This window comes from Palaemon carinicauda, chromosome 26 (assembly GCF_036898095.1).
Source record: "Palaemon carinicauda isolate YSFRI2023 chromosome 26, ASM3689809v2, whole genome shotgun sequence".
NCBI classification, from domain to species: domain Eukaryota; kingdom Metazoa; phylum Arthropoda; class Malacostraca; order Decapoda; family Palaemonidae; genus Palaemon; species Palaemon carinicauda.
In genome coordinates this window covers 79231414-79245707 of record NC_090750.1, presented here as the reverse complement: position 1 = coordinate 79245707, position 14294 = coordinate 79231414, and the positions used below count along the sequence as shown (strand labels likewise).

Here is a 14294-nt window from a genome sequence, read left to right as displayed (position 1 = left end):
TGGTATCACTACACATTCAATCACTTTACATATTTAATGTTACATCCATGATCAAAATGTATCCTAAAGACTTTGTAGGATAAAGTCAAGAGACACCTGAATACTAAAAGAACCAACTCTTTGAGCAATCAAGTAATGATATACAAGCTTTGATATTACAAGAGAAGAGGTAGAGTCTTCTCTAAGCCACTAGGGTGCTCATCCATTGTGGTCTGAGATTCAACCTAATACAATTAGGAAGTGGGTATTTGCCTCATCTGTGTCAACTGGGTATTATGAAATGCTTAAATTTTGAGGTCTGCTTCTAGTAGGAATACAATTGTCAAAATTCACAGATTAGAACTTGGAAATGTGACAGCATCCTACACACTTTTAAAAGAGTAATTCTTTTGTTTCAAATTCTCAAACTAGCTTTAATAATGCTGTATCTGAAATGATGGTAGATTATGTATTTAAAGTAAAAAAGATGTATGTAACTAGAATAGAATAATTATGTATATGTAATAAACGATTTATAATAAAATGTTATTTTCATTAGTAAAATAAATTTTTGAATATACTTACCCGATGATCATATAGCTGTCAGCTCTGCTGCCCGACAGAAAAACCTACGGGCGGAATACGCCAGCGATCGCTATACAGGTGGGGGTGTATATCAACAGCGCCATCTGTCAAGTAGGTACTCAAGTACTCGATGTCAACACAGAACCAATTTTCTCCTCTGTCCACTAGGTCTCTATTGGGGAGGATGGGTGGGTCCTTTAATTTATGATCATCGGGTAAGTATATTCAAAAATTTATTTTACTAATGAAAATAACATTTTTCAATATTAAACTTACCCGATGATCATATAGCTGATTCACACCCAGGGGGGTGGGTAGAGACCAGCATTACATGTTGACATTATTATGAGCCAAGTATTCCGTATTTCATTTTAGCAGTTATTCAAAATAACAAACATAAAATAAATAAGTACCTGGTAAGGAAGTCGACTTGAACAATTACTCTGCCTTTTTAAGTACGTCTTCCTTACTGAGCCTCGCGATCCTCATAGGATGCTGAGCGACTCCTAGGAGCTGAAGTATGAAGGGTTGCAACCCATACTAAAGGTCCTCATCAAAACCTCTAATCTAGGCGCTTCTCAAGAAATGACTTTGACCACCCGCCAAATCAAGTAGGATGCGAAAGGCTTCTTAGCCTTCCGGACAACCCAAAAACAATAATAAAACATTTCAAGAGAAAGATTAAAAAGGTTATGGAATTAGGGAATTGTAGGGGTGGAGCCCTCACCACTACTGCACTCGTTGCTACGAATGGTCCCAGAGTGTAGCAGTTCTCGTAAAGAGACTGGACATTCTTAAGATAAAAGACGCGAACACTGATTTGCTTTTCCAATAGGTTGCGTCGAATATACTTTGCAGAGATCTATTTTGTTTAAAGGCCACGGAAGTTGCGACAGTTCTAACTTCGTGTGTCCTTACCTTCAGCAAAGCTTGGTCTTCCTCATTCAGATGGGAATGAGCTTCTCGTATTAACAGTCTGATAAAATAGGATAAAGAATTCTCTGACGTAGGCAAAGATGGATTCTTAACTGAACACCATAAAGCTTCAGACAGGCCTCGTAAAGGTTTTTAAATAGAACTTAAGAGCTCTTTCAGGGCATAATACTCTTTCTAGTTCATTTCCAATCATACGATAAGTTTGGAATATCGAACGATATTGGTCAAGGCCGAGAAGGCAGCTCGTGTTTGGCTAGAAAACCAAGTCGTAGAACATGTAGCCGTTTCGGATGAGAATCCGATGTTCTTGCTGAAGGCCTGAATCTCACTGACTCTTTTAGCTGTGGTTAAGCATATCAGGAAAAGAGTCTTAAAGGTGAGATCTTTCAGGGAGGCTGATTGAAGCGGTTCGAACCTGTCTGACATAAGGAATCTTAGTACCACGTCTAAATTCCAACCAGGTGTAACCAAACGACGCTCCTTCGTGGTCTCAAAAGACTTAAGGAGGTCTTGTAGATCTTTATTGTTGGAAAGATCTAAGCCTCTGTGACGGAAGACTGATGCCAACATGCTTCTGTAACCCTTGATAGTGGGAGCTGAAAGAGATCGTTCTTTCCTCAGATATAAGAGAAAGTCAGCTATTTGAGTTACAGAGGTACTGGTCGAGGATACGGATACTGACTTGCACCAGTTTCGGAAGAATTCCCACTTCGATTGGTAGATTCTAAGGGTGGATGTTCTCCTTGCTCTAGCAAACGCTCTGGTTGCCTCCTTCGAAAAGCCTCTAGCTCTCGAGAGTCTTTCGATAGTCTGAAGGCAGTCAGACGAAGAGTGTGGAAGTCTTGGTGTACCTTCTTTACGCGTGGCTGACGTAGAAGGTCCACCCTTAGGGGAAGTGTTCTGGGAACGTCTACTAGCCATCGAAGTACCTCGGTGAGTTATTCTCTCGCGGGCCAGAGGGAAGCAACTAGCGTCAACCTTGTCCCTTCGTGAGAGGCGAACTTCTGCAGTACCTTGTTGACAATCTTGAACGGAGGGAATGCATAAAGATCTAGATGTGACCAATCTAGTAGAAAGGCATCTATATGAACTACTGCTGGGTCCGGGATAGGTGAGCAAACTATTGGGAGCCTCTTGGTCATCGAGGTTGCGAAGAGATCTATGGTTGGCTGGCCCCAGGTGGCCCAAAGTCTCTTGTATACATCCTTGTGGAGGGTCCAATCTGTTGGAATTATTTGTCCCTTCCTACTGAGACAATCTGCTATGACATTCAAGTTGCCTTGGATGAACCTCGTTACTAGGGAAAAGTCTAGACCTGTTGACCAGTTGAGGAGGTCCCTTGCGATCTCGTACCATGTCAGAGAGTAGGTCCCTCCTTGCTTGGAGATGTACGTCAAAGCCGGGTGTTGTCCGAGTTCACCTCCACTACTTTGCCTTGAAGGAGAGACCTGAAGCTTTCCCAGGTCAGACGTACTGCCAGTAGCTTCTTGCAGTTGAAATGCATTGTCCTTTGACTCGAGTTCCATAATCCCGAGCATTCCCTACCGCCTAATGTCGCACCCCAGCCTACGTCCGATGCGTCCGAGAAGAGAACGTGGTTGGGAGTCTGAACAGTCAGGGGAAGACCCTTTCTAAGGTTGATAAAGTCCTTTCACCAAGTCAGACCAGACTTTATCTTTCCGGAAACCGGGATCGAGACCGCTTCTAGCGTCTTGTCCTTTTTCCAGTGAAAAGCTAGATGGTATAGAAGAGGACGGAGGTGTAGTCTTCCTAGTGACACAAATTGATCCACGGATGACAGTGTCCCTACCAGACTCATCCACAGTCTGACAGGCAGCGTTCCTTCTTCAGCATCTTCTGGATGGATAGCAGGGCTGGGGGCTGATCGTCTTGTTCAGCAACGTCCTCATCAGAGGGTTCCTCATCCGAAACTGATGAGGAAACGGCAACGGAGTGGGCAACGTCTGACTCGCTGAATCCGGTCGCACTGGTGGATGCGTGACGGAGCCGGACGCAAAATCATGGAACTGCTGCACAGTCTGTGAACTGTCAACAACCATGGGTGCGCGAGGAAGTACAGCGTCAACCCGAAACTGTCTAGACTGTCTGGGTTGTGCAGTCAACACCCTACCGGGTTGCTGAGGTTGACGCACTGCGTCACAACAAGTCACCTCTGCTGGTTGTTGAACGTCCTGAATGTCAACAACCACCTCCGAGCGTCGCTTAACATCAACGTGCGACTGGCAACCCACACTGGGTCGCATCGGTGGAGGAACCATCTTAACTGGCAGACGCGAGTACTGGCAGACGCGAGTAGGTTACCTCAGCGTCAACAGTGCGCACAACCAACCGGTTGGAAGGTTGTTGGCCAGAAGGTTCTTCTCCGCATTTAAGTCCTCTATCAAGGACGCAAGCTTGGACTGCATGTCTTGCAGCAAAGCCCTTTAGGGTCTACGGGAGCAGGTGTGGCAACAGACGGGGTTAGCGACTGAGGCGGAACCATTTACTATCCCTGAAAGCCTTGTTATGTGTGACATAATAGTACAGTAAAACTTCAAAGGCTCACAAAAGTTGAGAAGTTGACCTGTAAACAACTTGGAGCATCTCCTGGCTAGGCGCCAGGGCGAGTCTACCAGAATTGAGAAGTCTATCTGGGCAGAGGCATGAATTCCCAAGCCGAGAACTTCTCTCGTGTCCTATCAGACTCTCGCTCTATAAGCCAGTTTATTTAAAGTCCATAGAAGGCTAAGCAGCTTAAGGCTCCTCTCCAAATGACAGAGTCCTCAAAGGAATATCAGTAGGAGGGAGAACAGCACTTTCTCATCTACAGGAACCTAGACCGAGAAAAGCTAGGTTATCTCAGTGAGGGTCTCACTGGTGCATTAGAAGCAGACCAGAAGGCAACGTTATGTAACTGCTTGACAGTCTGTGAACTGTCAAAAACTGAACTGTCAACCACAACAGGTGCGTGAGGACATACAGCACTGGTGCATAAGTAGCAGACCAGAAGGCAACGTTATGTAACTGCTTGACAGTCTGTGAGCTGGCAACAACCAAAGCTGTGTGGGGAAGCCTCAACTCCTGACTGACTAGTCTGCTGCGGGCGAGTGGCGGTAACCACAGTGGGTTGCGGAGGCTGACGCACCGTGTCAAAACACGGCAGCTTAACTCCACCCTCCTGTGTTGTGGTAGCACACGCACGACAACGGAGTGCTCCGTGCGTCTGTGGGAGTCAGCATGCGTCTGGCAGGGTCGACTGCGCATGGGTGGAGGAGCTCTCACAGCCAGAGTGTGGGAGCAGGCAGCCGCAGCGTCTGCTGGGCGCACAACCGTGGCAGGTTGTAGGCAAACGGGTGCATCGTCAACCTTCTCCGCAGTCGGAGTGTGGGAGCAGGCAGCCTCAGCGTGAGCTGGGCGCACAACCGTGGCAGGTTGTAGGCTAACGGGTGCAGCGTTAACCTTCTCCGCACGAAACTCCTGCATAACCGCAGCTAACTGAGTCTGCATAGACTGCAGTAAAGACCACTTAGGGTCTACAAAAGCGGCAACAGACGGAGCTACTGTCCGTTGTGACTGAGGGTCTAAAACAGCGGGTGCGGCAACAGACGGAGTTACTGCCTGTTGCGGTACCACCTTGCCTCTCTTGGGAGGTGTGCAGTCGTCGGATGACTGCAGCGAGTCCGAACTGACCCAGTGGCTACACCTGGGCCGTTGGACTTGCGCGGAAGGGACCTACTTGCACTTAATAAGCTGCGAGACCTTGGTCCAAGGTTTCTTACGAGAAACCTCTTCCGCAGACGAGAAGTAAATGGGCTCTCTCGTCTTTGTGTGGGTGGGGCGATCTTGGGTAGATACGCCCGAAACCACGGAGGGAAAAACGTCTGTTCGCTGATCAAGGCCTGAAGAACCCATAAGTCGTTCGACATTACTTCTCCCCCGGGCTTGGGAGCTTGCAAGAGGTCCCGGACTAGGTGAACGACAGGCACGAACACACGAACCCTCGGACGCAACACTGTAACACTTTGCGCATATCACTTTATCACTTTGATTTTCTGTTTTGCACTTATTTCACTGAAATCGAAACTTTAACTGATTTCTACCTGAAACATGACAAATTCGAAGATAATTTGTATTTTTCCTAACCATACAAACCTTAGCTATTTACAAAGGGTTATTACTTTTAGCGTAGCTGAAATGGCGAGCCATTAGAATTTAACGAGGGTGTATTACCCCCGCGCTAGTTAGCGGGGGGGGTAGGGGAGTGGTAGCTAGCTACCCCTCCTCCCCCTCACACACAGGTGAATACTCACTTTCACTTAGAGGTAGGACTTGTCTTGGGGGACAGGGCTGGCGGGCAAATATGTGTAAATAGCTAAGGTTTGTATGGTTAGGAAAAATACAAATTATCTTCGAATTTGTCATTTGTTCCGTAACCGAAATACAAACCACGCTATTTACAAAGGGTGACTTATCCCTTAGGAAGGGTGGAAAGTCCCCAGCCATACTGGCTTTGGCTTTACCCGGGGACTCAGAATCCGAGTGAGTCGCACTCGAGAAAAGGAGTCCCTGCACCTCACAAGTTCCTTGCACCGCAAGGAACCATGTGGCCTACGTAAGCTTGTGTGTGAAGGAAGAAGTGTGACCCGTCTTAGGCAGTTGACCTGGAGTTCCAGAAGGAACTCTGGGTTAAGACGTTCCCAATACCACCTCGTCAGGGTATGGGGGACGCGACAGTATTGACTCAATACTCGGAACACAAGGAAGCATGGTTTACCTGCAGAGGTTCGAGGTCAGCTATGCAGAGACCAGGATGCTGCTTCCCTGTAGAGGGGATGATGAAGAAAGAAGTAAGGGCCAGACATACTTCTTTCGTTCATGCAGACTAAAACCTGATAACAATGCCCTCAACCTTCTGCTACCTGTCCAAAAAGGAGCCTGAGGTTAGACCAGCTGTTGTGTAGCCACCACAGAGCGATAGAAAACGTATCGAGACTCCTGTGGGTCACGCCCTGCAGGAAGCGGGCTGCGAAGGTCATCAGACGCTTCCAGACTCCAGCTTGTAGCACCTGCGTCACAGAGTAGTATTACTCGAAGGCGAGGGACGTTGCGATGTATCCAACATCGTGCTGTAGGGCGACGTGACGGGGGAGGGTCTGAAGACAGGTCGAGATGAATGTCCTTGAGTCCGGGCTGAAGAGGTATACTGGTGACTCTCCCCCCATGTCCTCCTTGTGTTCCCAAATCGGCTGCAACTGAGGCCAAACTGCAGCTGTTCCCAGCGCTAACCTCTCGATTCCTGTACTGGCAAGAAAGAGAAGGTCTTGGGACATCAGACACAGAATGGAGACTCAAAATCTTGAATGAATCGGACCGAAGGGTCGGGACCCTCAGATTCTGAGTCTAGCCAACAACTCAGGAGCGAGCCTGAATGTTGCCTTCCCCTCTTCCTTAGAAAGGGGGGGAGTAGTAAGAGACCAAGAAGATTGCTTACACACTGGCCGTGGCCAGAGTGAGCAGAAGACCCAGGGCGGAATACAATCCGAGGCCTGTCGTAAAAGGGTCTTGAGAAGATCTCTTAAAGGACTAAAAGTCCGAGCCATGCTCCAAGTTGGAGGTCTTCCTCCGACTAGGGCAGGGACGATCGTAGCTTCGCATGAGCGAGGATAGCTCCAGCGGGCAGGAAAAAGTTATTCCTTTAAGCCTGAAGGTCAGGGAAAACTGAGCGACAGGCTTCATTGCCAAGAGCGGAAAGGAGTTTCCTCCCGCCGAAAGGCAATAAGACCGTTATTGCTGGAGAAGAGGCCTCACGGGAAGAGGTATATCTCCCACGGCACCAACCACCTTAGACTCTTCACTTTGCCTGGGAGACCCCTGTGGATGACTATCGCAGATGACGCGACCTCCGTACCGCGACTGTAGCGGGTTGTCTCTTCTAGAGGAGGAAGCGTAGTGTCTCCAGGCATGAAGCCGAAGCGACGCCCCGGTTCGGGAGAGATGTCGCAGTGTGGTTGCTTGAGTAGTCTGCGCCGTGGGAGAAGCTCTCCCGGGAGTTCCGTCAGGGGAAGCAGAGGGTCCAGAAACCGTTCTGCACATAGTCCCAGTGGAGCTCTCCCATTGAAAGGTTGACAGACAACCTGGTTTGTTGAGACCCATTGTCCGCAGACAAAAAGGAGGGAAGACGCAGGCGTCGAAGTTGTCCCACCATCACCGGAATGCATCTTGCCAGAGTCTCGGGGTCTGAGACTGGGGGGAAAACTAGCGGAAGCTTGAGGTTCCAAGCTGTCGCGATCAGGTCCCCCAGACCAGCACTTGCTGGTTACCCAAGGTCAAAGACCCCTAGGTACACTCTCTCTATGAGGCTCTGCTCGGATAGTCTGAGAGAAACATTCCCCTGCCTGGAATGAGAGAGCCGATGGTGGAATTGAGAGAATCTCAATCATCCCGATATCTCTACTGCAAGATGTGAAGGTGTGAAAATGCGTCCCCTGCTGGTTAGCATGAAGTCGACACGCAACGGGGCGACTTGGCAGGAGCGGTAGGATCTGAAGAGGGGCCAGACTAAGGCCCTTAAGCCTGCCTGAATGATGGAGAGGTATCCTTCAGGTCTTGACCATAGGCCTGGACCGGAACATGCCCCCCCCCCCTTTCCTTGACGAGTCCGAGAACCGCATCAAGAATGTGGGGAAAGGACGAGAATATCCACTACCATCAAGAGGCTCCATAGGTCAACACCCATTGCAGGTTTAATAGTTCCGCTGGTCCCATAGGGCCAGGGAGTCCGGTTAAACATTGCCTGAAGCCACCGGAACTTGGATCGCCCCACATGGAACTTATCCTGAGGCGACCGTTCGGACTATAAACGGGTCAATGAGGAAAGAAGAACTAGGAAACGTTCCAAGGTAGGGCTGAAAACTCTGCTTGACTGAGAACAGGTACTGCGACTCTCCTCAGTCTTGCCACGGTGAACCGAAAGGAAGGCTCGGAGGATGTGGTAACAGAATCTGGCGTCCCCAGGTGGTCACCCATCCAAGTACCGACGTTGCTTAACCTCGCTGGACGGACGAGAAGCGGGGTTTCCAACGTGGTAAGGCGGTTGACTCAATATCATGGCCAGATACTCCAGATGTTGAGGCAGAGGAAGAGAAGGCTCCAAGCAAAATACCATGAGCCCACACTCATGGTCAGCATTCGGAAGCTTTTCCCGGCGCTGAAGAAGGTCGAAACCCGAGCCTACCGGAGTTGACCAGCCCTCCAAACAGCAGAGGAGGCGGAAGTCTGCACCTGAGCGGCCAAGAGGAAGGCAGGGAGAGTTCTCTGGGGAAACAAACCTGCTATGCCACGGCGGGATAGCCACACTGCATCGTAAGCAGGAATACTTGCAGTTTAGGCTGAATTCGACGAGCACCCTGGAAGATGGATGGAATGGAAACTGAAAGTACCCGTCCTTCCGATCCAGGGTTAAAGGAGTCCTGTCGCCTCGTTACCAGTCTGATCGATTCTGCTGGTCTACGCTGGCCGAAGTTTGTTCGACAAACTTGATCAGGGCTGAGAGGTCGACTATGGACATCCCCTCTCAGATCCTTCCTTACAAGAAAGGATCGACTGAGGGGGCCGGGGGTGAAGCCGTCGATGATCCTAAGGAAGACCTTCGCCTAAGGTATGGATCATTCTGCCCAACCGGGCAACTCTGCTGATGCTATGGCATAGAGGTTCAGAGACACTGAATTCGCTGACAGAGACGGCAGGCGCGATATCCTTGGCTACTCACAGAGATTGTGCGGGAATGGGCATCGGGAAGCTGTCATTCGGATGAGTAACCTTAAGCATCCTCCCAGCGAAAAAACCTGCAATCCTAGAGTTCGTGAACTCCTTTTAGGACTATGCCCCCCCGGGGGAGTCTCCCGTGCCATCTGTTCCTGACAGGAGGAAACTGCAATTGGACACCTTGTCCCAGTTGTCGTAGCCGATAACTTAGGCCGACGTGGTTGAAAGAAAAGGGAGCTGGAGCCCTGCAGAGTCTGGAAGAAAGCGCCTTGGAGGAGTGAAACCGGAAGTCGATTTACTCCGCACAGCAGATGTTTAAGTCTCTGTCCTTGGGCAAAGACAAAACTCTTCTCAAGGATGGAAGGGTGTCTGAGGTCGTTGACCTCCACAGATGAGACACCCGAAGGAAGCCTTCAGTCAGTGCGTCCAGATGGTACAACATCGAGCTTGTCCGCAAGTAGATACTTAACGACGAAAGGCCAAGGTGCCTGAGCTCGAGAGGAGGAAAGTACCCTTGATCTTCCTGTAGCTTCCTTGAACCAAACCTCGGGCCGTAACCGAGGAGGGAAAGAACCTGGTAAGCTCCCAGAGGAAGAGGTAAGCAGTCACCCCTTGTCCGATGGAGAAATCTTCAACGGAAAGCCCCCCCGCCAAAAATCCTTCCAGGGCGGGAGAAGGAGAGAGTACTCGTGCAGGAGAGGGGACCCTCGAGACCGACCTCTTGGGAACCAACTTCGCCCTGGGGGAAGTCACCACGAAGTCCACTCCTCTCTTTCTCTTCAGCGTAGGAGAGACAGCCGCTGGTTTGTTACCCTGGCCGGTGAGTGCTGGTTTCATAAACCTCATTAACGCCCGTGCCAGCGGATCAAACCATGTCTGCTGCTCCAAGGACACAGAGTCCGAAATCCTCGCTAAGGTGAAAGGGATCGGGCGATCCTTTGGAGAGGACACGACGGTTCCTGCCTGAAAAGAAGGTGGGAAGAATGCTGTACTGACCTGTCTTCGTCCTGCACTACCAACCTGTGCTTGGATGGAGGTGATCCCGAGTGCCGCCTAGGAGCACGCGTCCCTGCTGCTACCACCGGCTGTGGAATTCGCCGCGAACTATGGTCGCGCGAGGGCGAACGGTCGCGCGGGCGCACAGGCGAGTGGTCGCGCGGGCGCGCAGGCGAGCGGTCGCGAGGGCGCGCAGGCGAGCGATCGCGCGGGCGCGCAGGCGAGCGATCGCGCGGGCGAGCGATCGTGTGGGCGCGCAGGCGAGCGATCGCGCGGGCGCGCAGGCGAATGGGCGTGACGGCGAGGGATCGTGCTGCCGCGTAGGTGAAGAAGATCGCTGGCGGTAAGCGATGGCGAGCAGCATGTGTAGGTGAATGATCGCGTGATAGGGTGCGATGGTGATCAGCATCCGCAAGAGGGCGAGCGTTCAGGGTTGTGCGATGAGGAGCAGCATGCGTAAGCGGGCAATCGTGCAGGGTTGTGCGATGGCGAGCAGCATGCGCAGGTGAATGATCGCGTGAAAGGGTGCGATGGTGATCAGCATCCGCAAGAGGGCGATCGTTCAGGGTTGTGCGATGAGGAGCAGCATGCGTAAGCGGGCAATCGTTCAGGGTTGTGCGATGGCGAGCAGCATGCGCAGGTGAATGATCGCGTGAAAGGGTGCGATGGTGATCAGCATCCGCAGTTGAGGGTCGCGCGATGGCGATCAGCATCCGCAGTTGAGGGTCGCGCGATGGCGATCAGCATCCGCAGTTGAGGGTCGCGCGATGGCGATCAGCATCCGCAGTTGAGGGTCGCGCGATGGCGATCAGCATCCGCAGTTGAGGGTCGCGCGATGGCGATCAGCATCCGCAGTTGAGGGTCGCGCGATGGCGATCAGCATCCGCAGTTGAGGGTCGCGCGATGGCGATCAGCATCCGCAGTTGAGGGTCGCGCGATGGCGATCAGCATCCGCAGTTGAGGGTCGCGCGATGGCGATCAGCATCCGCAGTTGAGGGTCGCGCGATGGCGATCAGCATCCGCAGTTGAGGGTCGCGCGATGGCGATCAGCATCCGCAGTTGAGCTAGTAGCTGGCGAACCATGTTCCTTCAGAAGTGTTGGAGAACGTTGGCGTGCCAGCTGTAACACACGTGGGCGATCCGGAGATCGCTGGCGAGCTGATGATCGCTGACGAGCTGACGATCGCTGGCGAGCTGATGATCGCTGACGAGCTGATGATCGCTGACGAGCAGAAGGCTACGCGTGGAAGCCTGCGCAAAGAAGAAGAGTCCTTGACCCCGACCTGAACCGAAGTTCTAGATCGCGAGGGCGAACGTGGGCGCACAGGGCACGTAACAGGAACCGCAGGGAAGATCATCTTGAAAGCGCTGACGAACAGGAGAGCGCTGACGAACAGAAGGGCGCGCAGGGAAACCCTGACACGCAAGGGAAGAACCCCCGTGGGGGCAACCCTTTGCCCCGAAGGGATCGTTGTCCGCCGGGAGACTGATGTCCGTCGGAAGACCGCTGTCCGTCGGGAAGACCGTTGTCCGTCGGGAAGACCGTTGCCCGTCGGAAGACGAGATTAGACTGCTGTCCATCTGCACCAAGACGGAAGATCGAGAAAAAGAAGTTGTAGGCTGCAAACGGAGATTCAAAAAGGCGCCTCAAGCACCCTTATAGGGAGATGAGAGGCCCTTACGACGAGGCGGACGGAAGGCCTTACGGCGAGGGAGGCCAACAGCAACAGCAACAGAAGAAACCTCCGAAGAGGAGTCTCTATGAGTGTACTCTCTCGCGAACGAAAGAGAAACACTTCGTGGAAGAGACTGGTCAGCCAGTGACCTAAAAGGGGGCAATCCTCCGAAGAGGAGCTCCTGCAGTTGCCCAGCCCCTTGAGCGAAACTGCAGGTGCGACCGCTCAGCACCAAGAGCATAGTCGCACGAAAAAAAGGCAAGAGAAGAACCCCCCAAAAGAGGAAAAGCTCAAGCCTGGACAGGAAAAAACTTCCCTCGGAAGGAAAGTTATCCGCCCAAGGAGGCAAGCCTCCTGACTGTTCTAAAATGAACTGGAGAGCTGTCCGTCGACACGGGAGTACTACCAGTAGAAGGAGACACGCCCCTGACGACAATACAAGGGGGGAGGCAGCAACAGCCGAATCCCCAGGACTCAACCAGACAGCTCACACCGTTGCTATATTACAGAAACGAACTAGATCGGTAACTGTAAAAAAATAAAACAAATAATATTAGTACACATTCATTCCCCCGGGAAGGCTCCGAAGAGGAATCCCGAGGAAAAGGAACAAGAATTACACAACAGGCACGTGCCCTCACAACCACTTACACTCGCGGAAGGAGAGCTGTAACCAAAACAGAATTATAACAATTATAATTATGTAACTATGTAATTATGTAATTTAAAAATGAATGAACACTAAAGAAAAAACGAAAACCCCGAAAGGAATCGTTCTACAAGCTGAAAAAAACAACTACAATTAGATTCATAAACTAATTGAGACAAAATGTACGGCGTAGCAACCCCACCCACACGGGAAGGAAGCTACAAGGGCGTAGTAAAACATAGTAAAAGGGTGAACGACCTCAAGAGAGAGAGAGAGAGAAAGACCGAAGTCAAACTCGATCGCAACCCATAAAATTAGGCCGTGGTGGCCTAACTGCCGAGGCCTCCACGTAGATATCGTACACTACACACACACATCTGAAAAGGAAACTTACTTATTTCTATACTCAAATATATATACAAACATGAAAACATGTTTACATATATACTGAGTAAAAGAAAAGTAAGCGATTAAGTAAAGACAAAACAGACAATGACTGCCAAGCGAGGACCAAGACAGAGACGTCTGTCACAGTCCGAGCCAAAAGTGAAAGTGAGTATTCACCTGTGTGTGAGGGGGAGGAGGGGTAGCTAGCTACCACTCCCCTACCCCCCCGCTAACTAGCGCGGGGGTAATACACCCTCGTTAAATTCTAATGGCTCGCCATTTCAGCTACGCTAAAAGTAATAACCCTTTGTAAATAGCGTGGTTTGTATTTCGGTTACGGAACAAACGCAATCCTACCCTTCATTAAAAGGTAGTAATTGCGAAAACAGTCGTATAATGCAACAGAAAACATATATATAAAGATAAAGAATTCAGTGGCTGGGAAAGAGACTAAATACTAGTTCAAATAAACTACGTTTACAATCTCTCACCGCACATAGCCTGGGAACAAGAATAAAACCCCAGAAACGTTTTACCTTCTTCCCCTACAGCGACTAGGGAGGAGAGTAAAACGAGAACAACGTTACCCGCTTGAACGAAACGTTTTTTCTTCTCTCTCTCCCTCCGTCCCTATCTCTCTCTTTCTCTCTAGAATTCGCACCTGAGAGAAGAGCCCAATTATATATCGTCAAAACATGTTATTGCTAAAGGAAAAAAACTGAAAGGTTTTCCAAATAAAAAGTTCCTTTAATTTAGAATTTAAACCATTTAAGCTAAGAAAGAATGAACAAAACGCCAGAATCGGTTTACTCTTACTGCAAAGTGAAACCGTGATACACTCTCTCTCTATCGTAACGATAGAGCGCATGTTGAACGTCCTGAACGTCAACAACTGCGTAGACTAAAAAACTAAACGTTAGTTCATCTTTGAAAACAGTACGTAGACTATCAAAGAAATTCTTTCATAAAACATTAATTTTAAAAAGTTTTAAATTCTTTAAAGGTTAAATACGAAATAACGGGCTCAACGTTGATTAACTTCGGTTCCAAGTTAGGACCGCCTACTATCAGAAAAGGTCGCATATAAACAAAACATAAAAATTTATTTTTATATGTTTATAAAAAAAAAGAAAGTTAATCGAAGAGGCCTAATAAAGGCGGAGAGATATAAAATATAAAGATCTATAACGTGTTAAGCAAAATTACTAAAAACCTAAACACACTTCCGTCTAAGGGAAGGGTCGGCCATTTAAAAGTGAAAGAGAGTCCATACTCTCTTTGTCACCATAATTAAATCTATCCAAAACGAGTTCAAGTTTTGA

At 49.8% G+C, this 14294-nt stretch overlaps 1 protein-coding gene across 1 annotated transcript in view; it reads right to left on the bottom strand.

Moving 5' to 3' along the window:
• LOC137620250 (trafficking protein particle complex subunit 2-like protein) overlaps positions 1–14294 on the bottom strand; it is an 88499-nt gene that overhangs the window by 40764 nt on the left and 33441 nt on the right. The window lies entirely within an intron of this gene.